General features: G+C 37.7%; 1 pseudogene; it reads right to left on the bottom strand.

Moving 5' to 3' along the window:
* Positions 1 to 11,321: 11,321 nt before the first annotated feature.
* On the bottom strand, positions 11,322 to 12,619 carry LOC109456557 (transketolase-like protein 1; annotated as a pseudogene).
* Between the last annotated feature and the right edge of the window lie 10,827 nt (positions 12,620 to 23,446).

The raw sequence follows: 23,446 nt of genomic DNA, 5'->3' as shown, positions 1-23,446 counted from the left end.
GTTTAGGGGAGAAATGGGAAATGACAGTGGAGATTCATTTGGGGTCACATTGTGTAGGGATTTCTGCTGTCTTTGGTAGGTAACTAAAGCTGAAGATTTTAAGGCAGAGATGTAAGAGATAAAATACAAGAATAGAGTTAATCTGGCAGTGGCGTTTGGGATAATTCAGAGAGGTAGAGCATAGCCTGGAATCAAAGGAGTTTCAAGTATTGAAAAGCAGAAACCAGATAACAGAAGCTGGAACCTCTTTCCTCATGTTAGAAGTCTAGAAACTAAAGTCATAGACAAGTGGTAGGGTGGAACACAGGGCAAACTCATCAAAATGTGATACAAGGTCTCTTATGAACTGGCTCTTGCTGCCTTCTTAGCATCACTTCCCAGCCTTTCCCCAGACTCCTCGCTACAGCTATACGGAACCACGCATATCACCCACTGTTCCATAAAAATCGCATTGCCCTCCTCTTCTTTGCTTTACTTTTTGCCTGGAGCACTGCCCCCCTTCTGCCCAGTTAATTTCTATCGGTTCTCCTCTTTCCACTCTCTCTTTCCTCCACCCTCTCCTCACACTGATTTAGAGATTTGCTTTTATAATTCCATGCCCTCTTGTAGATTTATACTCAAGGTCATAGCCACCTATTTTCTTGTTTTTCTGTTTTTCTCCAGACCATGGGCTGTAGGAATGTGGGACCACTTGATTGAGCAGCTAGTACAATGAATGGCACTGAAGAGGTGTTTATTCAATAAATACTAGATGAGTATATAATGACCCATGTAATAAGTTCCTCAGACATTGATTTAGAAATAGTTGCATTCCCGGCATTCATATACGTGGAAAGTGTAATGCAAAAGAACTAGCCCTTTAGCTGGGCGAAAGCATTATTTGTGCGCGCACACACACAGACACACACACACACACACACACACACACACCTCTAGCACTATTGCTACAGCAAATACACAGCAGCATTTTCGATGCAAATGCTGGAAGTTAGGGGAGTCAAAGAAGTTTTCATATCCAGTGAAACAATCCAGGAAAGGAAGAATTAATACTTCAAAAAAGAGAACAAAGGAAATAATAAGGTTAGATGGGCAAAGAGGACAATTTAAAATTTATCTGTTATTGGGACATGAGGGTTTTTTTGTTGTTTTGTTTTTCCTGTCCCCCATGTTCCTCCTGAGATCTAATACAGAAAGAGAAGGCTGAACTGGGAAACCTATTTGAAGCCATGAAACAGACATCACAGAATTATTTCAGCAACTTTTTTTATTGTCAGGAAAGGACTCAAAAGATAAATCAGCTTGGGCTGCCTAGGGATTATTTTATAGGAATTTTGATTATCAAATAACAAAGAATTACTCCAAGTGGCATATTTGTAGGTATTTCTTTCGTCCTGCCTAGGGATGAAAGAAGATGATGTAAGCTTCAAAAGTAAAGTAATGTGTGATATATTTTGGAAGAAATAACTGGAAAAATATAACAAGAACTCCTGGCTTGATGTTCCAGGAATCCAGCTCAACAGGCCAAGATTTTATTAAAAGAAAAGCAGTGCCTAGTACAGAAATGAGAAGACAATGTTACATGGTAAAGAGGCACTGTGATGTTTTAAGCTGTCTGAATAACATAGAGCATGGCAATGGGAATATGAAGAAGAGGCGTAGAAAAATGGGGGCTAGAAAAAACAGATGTAGAAAATTCTTTTCTGAGAGCAGAAAGTAGCTGATAAATGAAACCACTGTGAATCTGTTTTAGAAGTGAATTTGTGAATACTGAGGAATTGGTTGACTTCTGTTCACGTGGTTAGAATATTGGGAAAATTGTCTTTAATCAGGGATAAAAAATCATACTCTTGAGGAGGAACATACTTACTCTAGGTTTCTCGCATATTTAAATAGAAAACTTAAGATAAAGAGGACATGGAAAAATCAGAGGTAACCAAATTTGATCTTGCCAGTATTTTGTAGAAGCAGATAAAGGCTCTCTTACAGGGAAAAAATATTTTTATTCATTAAAGAGGGAACAGTTCTTCAGAGGGACTGCAGAACATAGGCATGGAAAGCAAATCCCGCAGTATGATACATGAATCTGATTCCCACTTAGTTACCACCAACCTGACAGAAGTACTATTTGTCTTCACATACTTTTTATTCTTTATTTTCTTTTTAGCTGTTAGAAGAACCAAAAGGATATTGCTATAACTCAATCCTGCTGGCAACATTACATTGGGACATAGAGTCCAAGACCTGTATTATATATAGCAAGGGCAAGATTCCATGGCAGGAAGATAAGATATGAAAAGAAGAGAGAAATAATGAAAACAGACACCTTAACTGTGTTCAGAGGACAATGAAAGTTCAAGTGAAGAAGCACTGGGGGAAGCACGCTGGCTGAAGCACAAGTCGTCAGAGAAATGAGACGATTCAGACAGAATTATAGATCAAGTTTTATTTGATATCCCCATTTGTATTGGTCCAGTGGGCAGTAGAAAGTTTAAGCATCTTTATATTGAGAGATCCCATAATCAGGTTCCTGCTGCTTACCTTCCTTTGCTTTGAAATGGGTCCTTTTGACTCCAGCAATGTTAGGTGAGATCCGAAGTCAGTAGGTGATACATTCTGTGAGCACTTGGATAGTAGCACTGGCTGAGGTCCTGCAGGTGAGCAAGGCGAACTCACACTGCAATAGGTGTTGATTTTCGCCATTTTAGATAAGTTACTGCACATTCCAAGGTGAAAGAAGTCTAATGTAATCAAACTGGCATCACGTTGGTCTGGAGAAAGGGTGCCAATTGGGGGTTCAGCTTTAGTCTTTATTGCTGGCAGGTTTGGACTTTGGGCAGAGCAATATTCAAATCAGCCTTGGGAACTCATGCAGTCAGGCTCATGCTTCCATCCCTACTCCCATGGCTTACCTGTTCATGTGCCCATTGTGCCATGACTGGGGTGGTCAGGGACAGTGGCTGCTGCTGTCCATTGGCAGTCATCCTGCCTACGTCTTTGTTTATTATCTTCTCCGGGGTAGGTGCTCTTTGATGGATAACATGCTGTGCTTTTCTCCACTCCCATAGGTCCATCCATATACCCCTTCTCAGACCTCTTTGTCTTCAACCTGATTATTTATTCTGTATGCCATATGTAGTCTTCCCTCAAGCTCCTTCTCTTTCCATGTAAAAGTGGATGATCAGGTCCTCTATCTGAAGCCCTGCGTTTGGGAAAATTTTCCTCCTCCCTTCCTTTTAGGGCCTCTCTAAGTGGGGTTACAGAGTGGCAACCAGTCATTTTTGTCTTATACTCACATACTGAGTTGATCAGTCTGAGAAACAAAGTTGGCCATTTTCCTTTTCCATTGGTTGATCTTAATGGACTCCCCATGAAGCCATAGGTATGACCAGAGGGAGAGGTGCTGGGGTGACAGTGGTAGCTAATGTGAGGGTCTGGGGCAGCTGCTGTGCAGCTGAGTTGCAGTCCCAATAGCACCTGATCCCAGATGTACCGTTTGCATCTTATTACGGAATGCTGCTGGGCCCAACCAACCTTATGATTTGGTGAATCTGATAGAACTCAGCATGTAATGGACATGCAAGTTCTGTACAGTCCTTCACATCTTTTCTGTAAGAGAAGCATCCCCTAATTCACATAAATTTCTATAATTGGGTCTATTATTAGCTGGATATAATTTCTAACTGACACAGGATGTGTGATATCTTACATCAGGCTCCTCAGACTATATTGTATAAACTACTGTCAGTTCACAAACTTTGCTACCACTGCAGTAAAATCAGAAGCTAGCACCAACTATAGACCAATATCTTCATTAAACACACTGCTTAATTCAACTAACTTTTTGTTTGCTTGCAGAATGTTTTCAATGAAAGAAGCATTATGTTGATTTGCATTCTGGTGTAAGCTCTTTGTCTTAGACCGAACCAGTAGAAAACAGTTTGCACACTGGCACCTTAAGTAGCACTGATCTAAGACATACATCCACCAATGCATACTGTTGAGACAGATGCACTGGGAGGTAAGCAAAACTCCTTCATTTAATTGTTGAATATATTTTGAAATTGAAACTTGTAATTATTGACTGGAACTATTGAGAAGTCTTCTTTTAAGTAATCCCCTAACTACTTCTCTATCTTAGTCTAGGAAGCATGATAGTGAAACATTACACATGATTTGGTTTCATAGACTTTTGTAATCACAGCAGTGCCTGACATTTTGTTTACTTCAAAGCAAAATAAAAACCTTAAATCATGTGCTTCTTAATATGCCATTTGTCTGACATCAAACTGCTGTACCACAATGCAACTGTTTTACACATAGATTCTCTTTCAGTTTCAGAGTAGATACTGAATTAAATGGTTTACCAATACATGTAGCAAGGGAAAAATATATGGTATTATTAGTGTTATTTTTACTTAGGTTTGTTCATCACTATGCAACTCCTCCCTCCTTCCTGCCACTGTAGATTCCACTGTGTTTGTTGAAAGATATTTTCTATGGGTGACAATAAATAGAGATGAGTAAACTTTTAAGGACAGTCTGTATTAGTGCTAAAATTACTTAGTTAAGGTCCAATTTGAATCATTACAGCTCTATCTTTGCAGTAAATCATGGGATTAATACCACTGGCTACTCATTGCTCTAGATCCCATAACTCTTAAAACTCCTGTGAAAGAAAAAAAAAAAGCTCAAAGGTCATATTATTAAACTTCAAGATCATATTATTCTTGGAAAGCACTTTATATATACAGCTTTTCTTAACATGTGAATTCAATTGACTTTAATTCCATTAGAAATTCTGCAGCAGACCATTCCTCCTTGCCAACTGACTGAATGGTACAATTTTCATTATCCTTTTAGTCTAAGGCGGTCAGACTTACGGATGTGGCAAGGATGATGCTTTCTCAAGTACAAACTTGATTTCCTTAGTCTGCCTTTCAAGGAAAGGTACGCTGAAGAAATTCTATGGTTGGTCAAGTAGACTTCCCTAGCTAACTCGTCTACACACCAGTGGAAGATGCTCATATAAAGAGCAACAACAGCGAGAATTCCCACTTTTGAACAAAAACTGTCTATGAAAACTGGGCATGACCAGGTTAGCATATGCAGTTCCTGTGGGGTTAGAAAGGGAAGAAAGTACAGAATGAATAGTCTCACCAGTGACTGCATTTGAAAGAAACCGGGAAAGAGAGACACTCCAGGTGGGAGAGAGGGGTTGGGGAGGGTGGAACTGGGAAAGCATCGCTAGTGAGACTGTCGTGCCCAGGTTTCCTTCCCTTTTCAGGTCAGTCTCTGGGGGTGAGTTAGGTTCTTTCCTGTCCTGTCCTTTTCATTTTTCTTAATCGAAGGACTTAATGTATTTGCATTTAATTCAATTTATAGGAGAAGAAATCAGGTCACCCCTCTATATTTGAATTATGTTGTAGGTATATCTGATATTAAAAATATTTTAACACTGGTATGACACGGGTACTGGCTAATCAGAAAAAAACCTTATGATCCATGAGAATGATCATGAACCACAAATAGAGTGGTCATATAAGGTCCAAATCAGAACACTTTTGAGAATGAAATCAGGCATAAATTATTATGCCAGAATGAGAGGTATAAACTGGGACCATCCCAAGCAAACTGGGGCGTGTGGTCACTCTAGCCATAAATAAACAGTAAGATTCTACTGGTGTGTACTGGCTGAATAAAATTAAAAGTTTGGCATGGGGTCTTTTCAAATCTGTACCATTTTGTGTGTCTATTGAACCTACTTCCTTTTAAGAGTATTGATAACTTTATAGAAAACTAGCTTCTCGAGTGCATTTCCTGAGAGAATACAGCCCTGCCTGAGGGAGCAGCCTACAGACATACTTACATGAAGAGTGACAGCAAGGTTTAGACTCTGCTCTGTCATAGGCAGATATCTGGACATACACAGAGCTATCGATACAGACACAGTATAGATATTCAAAACAATCATCATAGTTCTTGAGTGTTTACTATGAGTCAGGATTTTTCAACTTTACAAATGATGACATTGAGGTACCGAGAGGGTACATGATGTGACCCCTGGGCACATACTACATATAGCTGGTATGTGAGGATCCTGGAGCCTTTGCTCTTCAATGCTGTGTGAGAGCACCTCGTAATACCTAATGCCTACCTGACTGCTGACATTTTGCTGTCTTGCTTAGGGTCTTATAGAGCAAGGGACAGACACGCAAATCTACCAACTATAATTCCATATAAATTTGCTATGACACATGTAGAGTTAACTAAATTATATGGATAGAGAAAAAGTCCTGGAGAAGGATGGCTCAAGGTGAATTTTTAAGGATGAATAGGAAATAACCAGACGCAGAGAGGTCTGTGTGTAAGACACCCAGTACAAAACCCTGCATAACTTGTTTGGGGAATTGTAAGTATTTTGGGATGGCTGGAGGTAAAGTGATGGTCTTTGTGCTGAGCTAATTAAGGTGACAACAGCCAGTGCACCTTTGGGAGACATTTCAAAGGACTTCCAACATAGTAGTAATATGATTTATTTGCATTTTAGAAAGATCTTTCTGGCAGAGGTGTGGTGGACATATTAATGGGGCCAAGTAGGTGGCAGAGAAATCAGTTAGAAATGATAGGAATTTAGATGAGAAGATATTGTCTTGAAAAACTACCCACCACCCCCTTTGTTACTTCTAAAGCACTAAGAGTCCTAAGAGTGAGGAGAAGAACAACAATGGCACCCTAAGGAACTAGGGTAAGTGGAAGAGAGATAGCTTGGAAGTTTCAAAGGAGACAAAGCTATCAAGGAAATGGAAGACAGAGAAAGGAAAGAAGGGAAGGAGGGAGGGGCAGGGAGGAAGGGAGAGGAAAGGAGGGAGAAAGAGAGGGATTCCTTTCTGTTAATCATTTCCCATCTTTGCTTCATTTTTCTTATTTGTTTCTTTTGCCCAACTGTCTGCACCTGCAGCTACCCTCAATATTTTTTCCTTTGCTTCCTTCTCTCCTTTCACATAATTGGTAAATGTAATTACCTCAGTTTATCTGTATTCTTGCAATGGGAAGCATGCTGCAGTGAGATAAGTAAGATCAAACCAGAGACATCTTTGCTGGGTTGTAGACTTGTTGATAACTTCTTTTTATCTCCTCTTCTCTTTAGCTTGGACGTCCTGCTTGTCATTGAGGAAGGTAGTGAGGGAAACTGAGGTTAGGAAAGTAAAAATCCACTTCATTTTTTGTTGTTGCTGTTGTTGAATGTTCGATGGCCAATTATTCATTTGAACCCATTAACTTATAACTCATGCAATGTCATGTATATGAACTGATTCATATTGAACCAGGCTGAAAATGCTTTTGCCCTTCCCTGCGCTTCTTGAATAATCTTCCTTCTTGCCTCATTGTTAGGTAAACTATCTTTAACTCTCATTGCTTAAGGTTTGATCTTTCTATCACATTTCTACCTTTGCTCCCTGTTTAATATAATGAAAGCTGCCACCTGTACACCACACAGGCTGTTCTCTTTAGCAGAGGAAGGAAAATAGTCCAATTTTTAAAAAGACAATAAACAACTGAAAAAGTTCACCATATTTTAATACATCTTTGTGTATGTCTCGGGGGGGGGGCCTCAAAAAAATGCTTAACTCTCATCACAGAGACAAATGTAGAATCAGAATTTTAGAGCTAGAGAACCTTAGAAAATGACTTTTTTTTTTTACTCTGATCTCTTTATTTGACAGATGAAAAAGAAGAAAATGTACATGAATTACTATGGATCTGAGAAAATTACCGTCTCATGTACTAGAAAGTGAAACTTTTTTATTATCATTACTACATTACATATATTGGATACTATGAATGGTATATTAGAAGGGAGTTTTCAGTTAAAATATGTAACTTGCAAAGGTTTGTTATCTTAAATGTGGTTTTAAAACAATACTTACATTAGTTTGTTTGGGCTACCATAACAAAGTACAGACTAGGTGGCTTAAACAACAGTAATTTATTTTCTCAGGCTAGAAGTCAGAGATCAAGCTGTTGGCAGGGTTAATTTTTTCCGAGACCTCTCTTCTTGACTATGTCTTCACATGATCTTCTCTCTGTGTGTATCTGTGCCCTAATCTCTTCTCATAAAGACACAGGTCATATTGGACTAGGACCCATTCTAATGACTTCACTTAATCTTAGTTGCCTCTTTTTAAAAAAGATTTTTATTTAAAAATATAGCTAACATACAACATTATATCAATTTCAGGAATACCATAGTTATTCAACATTTATATACCTAAAGAAGTGATCACCATGATAAGTCCAGCAACCATCTGACACTGTACCACACTATCACAGTATTATTGACTCTATTCCCTATGCTGTACATTACATCCCCATGACTTATTTGTTTGATACCTGGAAATTTGGACCTCTTGTTCTCCTTTCCCCTCTCCCCCCTTAAAACATTTTCTAGTACAGTTGAAATTCAATATTATTTTATATTAATGTCAGGTGCAGAGCATAGTGGTTAGAAACTTATATAATTTAAGAAGTGACCCCCCGACCAGTCTAGTACCCACCTGGCACTATGCATAGTTATTCCATATCATTGACTATATTCCCTATGCTTTGCTATATATCCCCATGACTATTTTGTAACTACCAATTTGTACTTCATAATCCCTTTACCTTTTTCACCCTGTCCCCCAAACCCCTCCCATCTATCACCCTGATAAATCTAGTACCCATCTGACACCATACATAGTTATTACAACATTTTTTACTATATTCCTGTGCTATATCCTACATCCCCATGACTACTTTGCAACAAGTAATTTGTACTTCTTAATCTCTTCCCATTGTTCACCTACCCCCATGACCCCCTCCCATCTGGCAACCAGCAAAATATTCTCTCTATTTATGAGTGTGTTTCTGTTTTGTTTATTTATTTTCTTCTTTAGATTCCACATATAAGTGAAATCACATTGTACCTGTCTTTCTCTGTCTAACATATTCCACTCAGCACAATACCCTCCAGGTCCATCCATGCCACTGCACATGGCAAGAACCCATTCCCTTCCAGGGCCAAGCAATATTCCACTATATGTATGTACCACCTGCTCTTTATCCATTCCTCCATCAGTGGACACCCAGGAAGCCTCTGCATCTTGACAATTGTAAACAATGCTGCAGTGAACATAGATGCACACATCCCCTCAAAGAAGCATTTTTAGTTTCTTTGGATAAATACCCAGAAGTGGGATTACTGGGTCCTTCTTTGTCACTTGTTACAGCCTTTGTTTTAAAGTCTGTTTTTTTCTGGTACAGTAGTACCTCTGTTTTCGAACGTCTCTGTTGATGAACATTTTGGTTTACGCATGTGTAAATTTTATTGATCGATGGTATCATTAGATGGTAAAATTCATGCTAAATTTGCAGTTTTAGGGGTTAATTTTAAAGGTCTGGAGCAGATTAACCCATTTTGCATTACTTTCTATGGGGAAACCATGCCTTGGTTTTCAAATGTTTCAGAACTTGAATGGACTTCCGGAACAGATTATGGTAAAAAACCGAGGTACCACTGTGTAAGTATTGCTACCCCAGTTTTCTTTTTCTTTTTCCATTTCCATTTTCATGAAATAACTTTTTCCATCATTTTACTTTCAGTCTGTGTGTTTTTCAATCTGAAGTCTTTTGTAGATAGCATTTGTAGGGGTTTTGTTTTCTTATCCATTCAGCCACCCCATGTTTTTGATTGGTGCATTTAGTTCATTTACATTGAAAGTAATTGTTGATAGTTATTGCCATCTTATTATTCATAGTTTTGATCTTTTTTTTTTTCTGTCTTAAAGAAGTCCCTCTAACATTCCTTGTAATACTGGTTTGGTGGTGATGAACTCCTTTAGCTTTTTCTTGTCTGGGAAGCTCTTTATCTGTCCTTCAATTTTAAATGATAGCCTTGCTAGATAGAGTAGTCTTGGTTGTAGGTCCTTGCTTTTCATCACATTGAATATTTTGGGCCAATCCCTTCTGGCCTGCAAAGTTTCTGTTATGAAGTCAGCTGACAATCTTATGGGAGCTCTCTTATAAGGTACTAGTTGTCTTTCTTTTGATGCTTTTAGGATTCTCTCTTTGTCTTTAACTTTTGCTGTTTATAATGTGTCTTGATGTGGGCTTGTTTGGATTTATCTTTTTTTGGGACTCTCTGTGCTTCCTGGACTTGTATGTCTATTTCCTTTACCAGGTTAGGAAAATTTTCAGCCATTATTTCTTCAAGTAGGTTGTCAATCCCTTGCTCTCTCTCTTGCTTTCTCTTCTTCTGGGACCCCTATGATGTGAATGTTGTTATGCTTGATGTCGTCCCAGAGGCCCCTTCAACTACCTTCATTTTATTTTCCTTTTGCTGTTCCAACTGGATGTTTTCTACTACCTTGTCTTCCAAATTGCTGATTCGATCATCTGCTTCATCCAGTCTGCTAGTCTTTATTCTTAGTTGCCTCTTGAAAGACCTTATCTCCAAATACAATCACACTTTGAGATACTGGGGGTTAGGACTTTAACATAATAATACTTATGCATGTATGTATGTATATATACATTCATGTATATGTTTTCAAATGCTTTATTAACATTAATGGTAACTAGTATCCTTAGTAGATGAATATAATTGAGCTAACAGTTTTGTCTAATCACTGGGCAAATGAGACATTTCTGAGAACTGTAAGAGGATAGGTGAAGGCAAACATCAGAGGAAATTCCAGGGCAATTGCAGTCACACAGTACCCTGGAAGCTGCAGTTCGGATGGCCGTGCAGGAATTCTCGACCTGGGACAGCCGTGTGCAGCATGGTGCTAGAGTGCTGCACCACAGCCCTGGTGGTTGCGATCTATAGTTCACATTTTCTTTACTGGAAAATACACACATTTAAGGAACTGTTATCCTACATTGATCACCTGCCCAGATATCTTTAGTCTCATCAAAAAGCTTGACCTTAGGTGGTTGTTTTTTTTTAGCTATTTTGTCACTTAAAATCTTATAACCCACTTTAATGACACAAAGAGAAGAGTTGCACTTGTGTATGTAGTTATGGCTTAACAGGAAGGTAGTTAACTTGCTTTGCTTTTAAGAAGCACAAACAGTATAAATTTAAATGATGGCTTGGCAACAAGCATAAATGTACAGTAAAGAGGCCAGTCTTTTAAGACCAAAGCCAAGAGCTATTTTAGTTCATTAAGATGCATTTCATGGGCCACTGTAATGTGTCTGGCACTAATTCCAAACGTATCCAGCAGCTCACTGACTGCCCACTCTGAGGCACTTCTGGCACTGCCTGACATACCACGATGTCAGGCCCCATGGAAACAGCTGCACAGATGGCTTTTCCGGATGCCACCTTCTGGGTGGTGATCCTCCACTGTGATAATCAGGCTATCTTGTGGGGTGTGAATAAGAGCTGTTTCTGGTAGGCTGCTCCAATTGTAGCATACCCTCTTGGTATTGGCCACCAGGAACACAGCATGCTTCATGGAAAAGACGTCACTTGGACAGAAAATGGTGCAGTTGGGTACATCTCAGAACATGACCAGATCCTCCAGGGCTATTGGGAAGGGGCCCAACAGACACCCCCTCAGTGGGACCCAATAAGGTTGATGCTGGTTTGAGAGATGGCTCCCATCCAGATCTGATCAAATGCTCAAGTCAAAGAGGCGGTGAAAGTGTTAGCAAAAGCGATGGTCTGACCACAGGTGGTGCATCCCAGTGCCACGCTCACTATGTTTTGCTCAGCAATCGATGAAGTGCTCAGGGTGCTCCTTGACTATCTCAGAGAAGTTGGAGTTTTTGGTGTCACTGTCCAGCATAATGACTCTATCATTTGCACGGCCCAGCTTAGGGGAGCCAAACCACGTGCTTTCCAAGTAGCTACTATGTCACTGATTTTGTAAGCAGGTGGCAAGGTCATCGCTGTGTCCATGGTGTTGATTTGAGTAGAGTCTTCAATAGGGGGTTTTGGTTCAAGATTCCTATTGGTGTGTATCTGGCTCTCACATAGATTGATCATTGTATCTGTTCCTTGTTTTGACATCGGCTTTCCATGTCAATTTTCTGCATCCTCAATGTTTGGGGTGCCCCACCCTTGAAGGTCTTAGCAACTACAGCCGTGGGCTTGTTCTTCACTTGAGTCTTTGCCAGAACACTTGGCACAGAGCCTCCACGTCACAGCCATCCACCATGAAAGTGTTCTACCCAAGGAAAGGCTCCGTATGGCTTCTGATAGATGTCTATCCAGTGCTGGAGAGGCAAGGCGCCACTGTGGCCCAGGTGGTTCACAGAGAAGATGGCCATGAGATTATCCATACTGTAGTGGGAAGCGAAGGCCAGCACCTCCCACGGAGCCTTCCAAAGACTCGGAATCTCTCATGAGGCAGAACACCTGGGAGCCAGCCTTGTCAAAGTACTTGCCAGTATATTCCATCATGCATGCGGCCCCCAGTCCTCGTCTGAGCCACCCGGTAGCCACATCAACAAAAGACAGTCTCTTTCAGAGGATGAATTGGTTGTTGTGTGGGTGCTCAGTGTCTGCTTGTTTATACCTGATGATGTGGAAGAACAGCATGGACAAGATGTCAGCAGCACATTGTGTGCTGCTGCTGCTGTGTGTGTGTGTGTGTGTGTGTGTGTGTGTGTGTGTGCGCGTGCGAGGGTGGGGAACGTGGGGGAATGGGGGAGTGGGGGGGCTCATGGCGCTGGGGCTGCTGCTTGGTGCTATGCCAACAATATTTTTGTGTGGGGACACATTTATAAAAGTATTAGGTAAAGCTATTAGAAAATAGAATTTGTATATAATAGACAATAGAGTTTAAAATAATTTGCACTAATTTATTTAGGAATGCATTTGCAATAATGAAGCCATACTAGACAGAATGTTGAAAGGTGAAAAAAGAAACAGATGAGCTATGATGGACATAAACAGAAGAGAGACAGAGAATGCAGAATAAAGACAGACGGATGATTAAAAAAAAAATAAAAAAGTAAGACTGCACAAAGTGACCAGGAAATAGAGCAACTTTGTTTGTACATTTGTCTGTGTTTTTCTGCTGTTGGAATTGTTCCATGGTTCAACTTATTCTATTAATAAAATGTGATGATTTAAGACATTAGAAATAGGGAATGGAAAAATATTATATTTTCCCAGCCAAACCAAACTTACCCCTTGACTCTCATTTTCTGAAGTTGTCCCCCTGTAGACATCACTTTTGCCAACTGCTAGTACCACAGAAACCAAAACCTCAGATTTAAAAAATTTTTAATTAAAGAAAATTCAAATTGGAAAACTAAATATCTTTTTGAATTATCATGTGGGTATAGACTACTTATATTTCCAACCTTTTCTTTTATTCTATATTTAGAATAACATTAACTGGATCAAAAAAATCTAATTCAAGTGTTGGAAAGATTGATTGAAGCAAAAGTTCTAGAGAAAAAGCAGAAAAATAAGCATATCCCTTCATCTAAGTTTTGGACTCAAAGAACCCACCATAAGGTAGAAATGATGAGTGAGGTAGGTTTTTATATTTAACACACACTTATAGTATAAGATTCCTCTGTAAAAAGCTTCTAAACAATAGAAATATTCATAAAATAGCTTATGCAACTACCATATAATTAATCTATGAACAATTTAGTTCCACTCAGGCATTTAGAAGGTAAATGTTATCCATTTCTATATATTTAAATTTTTCAGCCAAAAATATTTTAACCATATAACTTTACAGCACACAGAAGAAAATACAATTAAAAGTGAAAAATGTGTTTTGCAATGAATCTGCCACTGATATGCTACGAGTGTGTAATTAAATGGGCCATGCGGGAGAGAGGAAAGATTGGCTACTTGTGGGTGCCAGTGATATCCTTTCACGCTCCCCGGTCTCATGTGTTCCTGATCAGGCAGTCAGGGCCCTGGCAAATCCAAGCCAGGAAGGTAGAAAACAGAACAGATTTTACTTTCAATTATGGGGTTCAGAAGGAATGGGGCATAGAACACACTTGATCTGCAGTTAAAATATTTCATTTCAAAGCCGAACACTAAATTGTAGCATAGAATTAAATTACTTAAAAAAAATTTTTTTTTCTTATTTGCTCATCCTGAACTTCACAGTGGCATTTTATGATGGTGTAGCATAAGGAGTACTAACTTGAAAAACAAAAAACCTGACCAAGTGTGGCTAGCTATGTGACCACGGGCTCAGCACTCACCCTCTCTAGGCTTCCGTTTCCTTGTCTAGAAAACAAAATGATTGGTTTAGATGAGTATAGATTGTATTGAGTGGTCCTTGAGTAAATGTGGCTTGCAGATGTCTTTTTGGCCATTATGATATTATAAGATGTGTTAACTACTAACTAATATCAAAAAAGCAGGAGAGTTCACTAAAATACAGGTTTCCGGCTTCTCTTGAAAAAGCAGAATGTCTAGGAACTCAGGCCCCACAGTTTTGCAAGTCAGCAATATACTGGTACTGAGCGCAGCAGACCTCTGCTGATCTAATTGGGAATGTTATTTAGGTTGTCCCACTGCCAGCCACAGGACCCATTCAACTTGCTATTGTTATTTACTTTACCTGCCTGACCTTTTTTAGACATTTTAGTTTTTCATCCCTTGTCTAGAGCAGTGGTTTCTAAATATGTCTTAACCCTAGTCATTAGAGGAACCTCATGAGGAATCAAGAAACCATGGATGGGGCCAACCTCTCACCATACCCTGCTTTCAATTTTTATTTGTTTTTTTATATTATGAAATAAAATGACTCTGGGGCACAGACTTTTATTTAATCCTCTCAAATCTCTTCTGTCTTTCCATAATAATTGAATTTTAGCTGGGCACACAAATGTTTAGCATAAATACAACTCCCAGCCTCCTTTGCATCTAAATATGGCCATATGAATGATTTCCAGGCAGTGACATAGGAGCAGAAGTGATGTGTGCAACAGTCAGGTTGTGCCTGAAATAGGAATTTGGGGATGAGCAATCTTAACGGTGTGGACAAAGTATCAACTAACGACGGCAGGGGAACATGATAGAAGGGTCCTTGATCCCTAGATGAGCTCATAGACCAGAGTATTCCTACTAGCAATGTTTGCCTACTCTGCAGCATTACATAAGAGAAAAGTTAACTTCCATCTTGCTTAAGCCAATGTTAATTTGGGTCTCTATTACACACATCTAAAACTGTATCTGAATTAAAACTTGAGTTCTTTCAAGCTCCAAGATTCACTGAGTATATTAACCCTGGTTGATTTTCAATTTGAATACGTTTAAATAATTTTGACTGAAAAAAGACAAATTATTGTTTTAAACTTTTTGAATTACTTTCTTGAGTGTTTTTTTTTTTTTTTTTTACTGAGTGGAACTTAAATATGTTTATTTTCAGTCATACGTATGGTTATATTTTTATGAAATCATTATGCAAAAATGCCAGTGACCTAATATATATTGAACAGGGGGTGCATATTCTGTTTCCTTCTAAATGATCAAGTGTTGCAGACACACTTTGCAGTTCCATTTCATCCAGAGAATGAATTTGCCCCAAGGGAGTGGAGTCAAATGTGCAAAATAAATGATGTGAGTTTTCTCTGTTTATATAGATGAGTTGAGCAGAAAAAGGTAAAGTCACTAAGCTGCCCAAGAGAGGTCTGTAAGGTAAGCTGTTTCAGGCTCAATTTAAAATCTGGCTATTATAGTCCCTAAAACTTGGACTGCTCTAACTGTTCTTACAAATAAACAGAGGATTTCATTTTTTGAGTCTGTGGAAACAGAAAATTTCTATGGCAATAAATTTTATTTAATCTTATTTTTAAATATTGTACCTGAGTGGAGATTACTAATGTAGCTCATAATTTTAAATATATATAGCTGCCTAACAAAATTCATGGATCGTTCAAGATAAGAAAAATATCCAAGCCAAACCTAACTTGGATGCTATTCAAGGGGTGCCTTGGAAATGTTTTTAGTGAGTTTAATATCCACCCCTCCTCACCCCAAAACCTGTTATATAATATTCACAAGATCCTGGGAAGTTTTCAAATCCTAAAATTTGGAACTAAGAGCAGCCATCAATAGAGACAATAAGGTTAGAGCTGGTTATGATGAAACTCATATGTTGGGATTCACATGTGCTTGATCTTTGGAAAATACAATTCTTTTTTCATGATGTTTACAGGATGTATTTGAAGTGATATAAGTATCTCACGACAATAAACTACTCCTTGAGCATCAATGAATCTTTTAGACCAATAGACCATCATAAAGAAAGTTTTAGCTATTTTGCATTAATGACCTAATTCATCTTTTAAATGTCCCCAATCTTCTCACTTCAAAATTTTGCTCAAAATAATGCAAGGAACCATTCTCACAACAGTTGGGCAGAGTAAAACGTTCATTTTTAAGATGAATTATCTAAAAATACATCATTACATGTATAGAATTTAAAAAGGAACTTGTTTTCTTTGTGGGCCAGATAAAAATATTTGGAGCCAGGAGTTATTTTAAAGTCGTTAAACAACATCTTTGTCCGCAATGGCCAGAAAGACACGTTAGGTTCCTTTGCTTTGGTCGAGTTTCAGAACTGAGTACGTACTGTCAAGGTTTATGGAAGAAAAACCTTTATATTTCTGCCTAAGTTGCTGAGTCAGAAAATGGAATAATTGATGGAAAATCGATGTCTCTTAGGAAAGTTTCTTAACAGACTGCTGGGTCCGTTGGTTTTATTCTGAAATAAAGGTGTTTAACTGTGAAAACTCTGTTCTTATAATATACAGCAGTGATCTGGAGAGTCATTTGGTCTTGGATGTTTACATGTTATCTACGCTAACATCCTGAAATTTCTAAAATGTTTCTATGCATCTGAATATGAAAGAGAAGGAGCCTTCTTATACTCAAACAGCAGTGATTGGGTTCTGGTTTGTTACTTATTTTTAACTTTGGTGAGTTCTTTAGCTTCTCCCTGTCTCAGTTTCCCCATCCAAACAATGGAAATATATGCTTTTTAAATTATTGCCTGGGCTGTTGCTATAAGAAACTTATGGTCATCTTATAGTAAAAATTCTATCCAATAACTGGGTGACTACTTTGAGCAAACATTGAAATAGATGCTGTGTTATAAAATAAGATGCTCTCTTCTGAATGTGATGAAATATTGATGCCCATGGTAGCCATGAAAAGGAGCCTCTCAGAAGGCATAATTAACTGATGGTCCCAGTTGTTGCACTCTGAACCCACTACTGTATTTATGTGGAAGCCACACTTACCATGGGCTGCTTCAAGTCTGATTAAATATGGTAGAAATACTAAGTCAGGACTATTCCTGGGAGAGAAAGGGCTCCTGAGTTGGAAGACTTTCTCAGGGATTTCCCAGCAACCTCACTGAACTTCCTTAGAAATGCACTGCAGTCTAAGATGCTTCCTACCCAACTCTCCATCTTTTCCTTTTTCCTTCATTGGGGTCAGACCTGCATCATGATCTGACAGCTCTCTGAACCTCCTCTGGCTCCCTTTCTCATTTCCCCTCAAAGGTTTCTCCTCCAGTAAACCTCTTGCATGACTCATACCATCTTGATGTCTGTTTTTATACAATCCCTTTATGAAGAAGGATCCCTCTGAGCATTGCATTATGGAATGTTCTATGGTGTTTTTAATTTGGTAGCTAAATTTACTATTAATCTGCATTATCCATTTACGTGGGGATAAACAATAACACATTTTATTCTGTATAACAACACAGACATTTCCAACTATTAAATTTGCTTTTTATGAATTATAGCAGTGATATGTAAGAAAAACATTTGATGCTTTTATGATACTATTTCAAAAGAACTTGAGTAACTATCCTCTTAAGAATAATAAGGATAGCATGGCGAACTAAGGAAACATGCATCCATCCACAGCACGGTTTCGAATCACTGTGACTATTTCTTTCTCTCATTTCCTCCCAAACACCTATCAAAATAGTGACAGCAAAGCCAATGGAAAGTATTTTTATTTATTTATAACAAAGACATAATTATTAGACCAGCTCACAAGAACAAAGTAAGATGGAAACGTAAGGATAATTCAGGCACAAGTTCTGTTTTCACTGAATTAACTGAATAATTGTAACTGCTGGTGAAACAACAATACTGTAAGCCTTTATTTAATAGTTTTTTTATATACTTAATTATGCTGTATTTAAAATTTAATTTTTCTTATGTTTTCACTTCTACCATAAGCATATTTTGTATTGCTTTTTAATAATCATAAAATTATATAATAATCTAACTAGAGGATATATCATGTCCTACCTACTCTATTCCATTGAATATTTAGATTGCTTTTCATTTTCTTTTTTGGTTGTTATTGTTGTTTGAGAAATCCTTTATTTAGGGAAATGTTGAAACATTTGTCCAATACAAGATTTAACAAGAAAATCAATTGCAGGTCACCTTTATTTTTTAAAGTGCAGTTGAAAATGTGGGCTAAATAATCAGACTTTTTATTTTCTCTAATATCACCTCTCTCATTCACTGGTAATGAAGATATAAGTTAGCAACTTCAGTTTTTTTTTTTTTTAGGAGGTTGTTCTTTGTTTTATTACATGGTTTCATTGTTTGTTTGTTTTTTAATTTTTTAATTTTTATTTTTTAATTTTTATTTTTTATTAGTTTCAGGTGCAAGACAAAGTAATAGTTAGACGTTTATCTTTTATATCCCTCACACTGTGTGAACCCCCCTCCCCCCATCCACTATCCCTCTGACATCGCACAGAGCCATTACATTTCCACTGTCTCTATTCTTAATGCTGTACTCCACTTCTTGTAAGTAGATACATATACACACATATATATATATACATATATATATATATATATATACACACATATATATATATATATATATATATATATACATATACATATATATATATATATACACACACACACATATACATACAAACTTGTAGTTGACATTCATTATTGTTCAGCTTCAGCTTCAGGTGTACAATGCAGTGATCAGGCATCTACGTCATCCCTGAGGTGGTCTCCCTAATAAGACAAGTGTCCATCGGATACCCTACAAAATCTTTACAACGTTATTGATTACATTCCCCAAATTAATTTTCAGAACCCCGTGGCCATCTTGTGGTTACTGACTGTTTTCTAATCCCCTCACCTTCCCCCTTATCCCCACCCCTCTCCCATCTAGCAACCCTCAGTTTTTCCTCTGTCTCCAAAACTGTTTCTGATTAGTTCATTCACTTATTCTTTTCTTTAGAGTCCACATATAAGTGAGATCATATGGCATTTGTCTTTCTCTGTCTGACTTATTTCACTTAACATAATGTTCTCTAGGTCCATCCATGTTGTTGCAAATAGTAAGATTTCTTTCTTCTTTATGGCTGCGTAATACTCCATTGTATAAATGTACCACAGTTTCTTAATCCAGTCATCTACCAATGGGCATTTCGGTTGTTTCCATGTCTTGGCTATTATGTGTAGTGCTGCAATAAACATAGGAGTGCATAAAGTTTTTTGAATTAGAGTTTTGGATTTCTCCGGATAGATACCTAGGAGTGGAATTGCTGGATCATAAGGCAGTTCCATTTTCAGATTTTTGAGATACCTCCATACTGTTTTCCATAGTGGCTGCATCAATTTGCAATCCCACCAACAGTGCACCAGGGTTCCCTTTTCTCCACATCTGCGCCAACACTTGTTGTTTGTTGATTTATTGATGATAGCCATTTTGACTGGGGTGAGGTGGTATCTCATTGTGGTTTTTATTTGCATTTCTCCAATGATTAGTGAGTTTGAACATTTTTTTATATGTCTGTTTGCCATCTGTATGTCCTTTTTAGAAAAATGTCTCTTCATGTCCTCTGCCCATTTTTTAATTGGGTTGTTTGTTTCTTTGGAGTTGATTTGAGTGAGTTTTTTTTATAAATTTGTGATATTAAACCCTTATCAGATATATCATTGGCAAATATCTTTTCCCATTCAGTAGGGTCCCTTTTTGTTTTATTGATGGTTTCCTTTGCTGTGAAAAAAAACTTTTTAGTTTGATGTAATCCCACATGTTTATTTTTCTCTTACTTCCCTTGCGCAAGGGGATATATCAGTAAAAATCTTACTCCGGGTAATGTCTGTGAAGTTTCTTCCTATATTTTCTTCTAGGAATTTTATGGTTTCAGATCTTACATTTAAGTCTTTAAGCCATTTTGAATTTATTTTTGTATATGGTGTAAGGAGGTGGTCCAGCTTCATTTTTTTGCATGTGTCTGTCCAGGTTTCCCAGCACCATTTATTGAATAGACTGTCTTTACCCCACCATACATTCTTGCTTCCATTATCGTAGATTAAATGGCCATATAGGCATGGATTTATTTCTGGACTCTCTATTCTGTTCCATTGATCTATGTGTCTGTTTTTATGCCAGTACCATGCTGTTTTTATTACTGTAGCCTTATAGTATAATTTGATGTCTGGTATTGTTATACCTCCCACTTTATTCTTATTGCTCAAGATTGCTGAGGCTATCCGGGGTCTTTTATGGCCCCATATAAATTTTAGGGTTATATGTTTTATTTCTGTGAAAAACATCGTTGGTAGTTTGATAGGAATTGTGTTGAATATGTATATTGCCTTAGGCAGTATGGACATTTTAACTATATTAATTCTTATCCATGAACATGGTATGTGTTTCCATCTATTTGTATCTTCTTTCATTTCTTTCTTCAGTGTCTTATAATTTTCGGAGTACAGATCTTTTACTTCTTTGGTTAAATTTATTCCCAGGTATTTTATAGTCTTTGAAGTATTTGCAAATGGGATTGTTTTTTTAATTTCTCCTTCTGATGCTTTATTATTGGTATATACAAATGCAACTGATTTCTGAATATTAATTTTGTATCCTGCTACTTTACTAAATTCATCTATCAGCTCTAATAGTTTCTTGGTGGAGTCTTTAGGGTTCTCTCTATATAGTATCATGTCATCTGTATATAATGACAATTTTACTTCCTCCTTACCGATTTGGATGCCTTTTATTTCTTTTTCTTGTCTGATTGCTGTGGCCAGAACTTCCAGCACTATGTTGAATAGAAGGGGAGAAAGTGGGCAACCTTGCCTTGTTCCTGATCTTAAGAGGAATGGTTTTAGCTTTTCCCCATTGGGTATGATGTTAGCTGTGGGTTTATCATATATGGCCATTATTATGTTGAGATATGATCCCTCTATTCCCACTTTCTTAAGGGTTTTTATCATAAATGGCTGCTGGATTTTATCAAATGCTTTTTCTGCATCTATTGATATGATCATGTGATTTTTATTTTTCATTTTGTTAATGTGGTGTATCACATTAATTGATTTGCGGATGTTGAACCACGCTTGCATACCAGGCATGAATCCCACTGGATCATGGTGTATGATCTTTTTAATGTATTGCTGAATTCTGCTCGCTAATATTTTATTGAGGATTTTTGCATCTATGTTCATTAGAGATATTGGCCTGTAGTTTTCTTTTTTTGTGGTGTCTTTGTCTGATTTTGGGATCAGGGTGATAGTGGCTTCGTAAAAAGTGTTTGGGAGCCTTCCCTCCTTCTGGATTTTTTGGAAGAGCTTGAGGAGAATAGGTGATAATTCTTTTTTGAATGTTTTGTAAAATTCACCTGTAAAGCCATCTGGTCCAGGGCTTTTGTTTTTTGGGAGATTGTTGATTACTGATTCAATTTCCCTGGTGGTAATCAGTCTATTCAGGTTTTCTGTTTCTTCTTGAGGTAGCCTTGGAAGGTTGTACACCTCTAGAAAATTGTCCATTTCTTCCAGATTGTCAAATTTGTTGGCATATAATTTTTTGTATTTCTGTGGTATCTGTTGTCACTTCTCCTTTTTCATTTCTGATTTTATTAATTTGGGTCCTCTCTCTCTCTTTTTTTAATGAGTCGGGCTAAAGGTTTGTCGATTTTGTTTATCTTCTCTAAGAACCAACTCTTGGATTCATTGATCTTTTGTCTTGTTTTTCTGGTTTCTATTTCATTTATTTCCGCTCTGATCTTTATTATCTCCTTTCTTGTACTCCCTTTTGGTTTATTTTGCTGTTCTTTTTCCAGATCCCTTAAGTGTGAAGATAAACTGTTGATTAGTGATTTTTCTTGTTTCTTTAGGTAGGCCTGCAACACTATGAATTTCCCTCTTAGGACTGTTTTTGCGGCATCCCATAGATTTTGGGTCATCATGTTTTCATTTTCGTTTGTCTTGAGATATCTTTTGATTTCTTCCTTGATCTCCTGGTTGACCCATTCACTATTTAGTGAGCTGTTGTTCAGCCTCCATGAATTGGTGTGTCTTCCAGGTTTTCTCCTGTAGTTCATTTCTAATTTCATAGCACTGTGGTCAGAGAAGACAATTGGTATGATTTCAATTTTCTTAAATTTATCAAGACTTGTTTTGTCGCCTAACATATGGTCTATTTTGGGAAATGCTCTATGTGCGCTTGAGAAGAACGTGTATTCTGCAGCATTGGGGTGAAATGCTCTGAAAATATCAATTAAATCCAAGTGGTCCAATGTGTCATTTAAGGCTGTTGTTTCCATATAGATTTTCTGTCTGGAAGACCTGTCCCTTGGTGTCAGAGGTGTGTTGAAGTCCCCTACTATGATAGTGTTACTGTTGATCTCTGTCTTTACGTCAGTCAATATCTATTTTATATATTTAGGTGCTCCTATGTTGGGTGCATAGATGTTTACTAGGGTTATGTCCTCTTGTCGGATCGATCCCTTTGTTATTATATAGTGCCCATCTTTGTCTTTTAATATGTTCTTCATTTTAAAGTCTATTTTGTCAGATATAAGTATTGCAACTCCAGCTTTTTTCTCATTTCCATTTGCATGAAATATCTTACTCCAACCCTTCACTTTCAGCCTGTGTGTGTCTTTTGATCTGAGGTGAGTCTCTTGTATACAGCATATACAAGGGTCTTGCTTTCTTATCCACTCAGCCACCCTATGTCTCTTTTTTTTTTTTTTTTTTTTTTTTTTTTTGAGTGAGGTAAATTTTATTTCTCATCCATATCTATCATAGACTCAAATGCTGATGGTGGACTCAGAATATAGCAAACACTCTGGCCCAGCTTTACTCAATATTCCCACATCCACATAAATACATACACATTTCTGTATACAAAGTATCTTAGTATACTTTTTTTTTTTTTTTTTTTATTAATTAGTTTCAGGTGCACAAGACAAAGCAAAACTTAGACATTTATCATTTATATCCCTCACACTGTGTGAACCCCCCTCCCCCCATCCACTATCCCTCTGTACGTTCCCAAAACCTCTCACCTTCCCCTTATCCCCACCCCCCTGCCCATCTAGCAACCCTCAGTTTTTCCTCCATTTTTCCAAAACTGTTTCTGATTAGTTCATTCACTTATTCTTTTCTTTAGATT

The sequence above is a fragment of the Rhinolophus sinicus genome, chromosome 1, assembly GCF_057876585.1.
Source record: "Rhinolophus sinicus isolate RSI-liver-muscle chromosome 1, RSI-T2T, whole genome shotgun sequence".
Classification (NCBI taxonomy): domain Eukaryota; kingdom Metazoa; phylum Chordata; class Mammalia; order Chiroptera; family Rhinolophidae; genus Rhinolophus; species Rhinolophus sinicus.
This window is presented reverse-complemented; position numbering and strand designations above follow the sequence as displayed.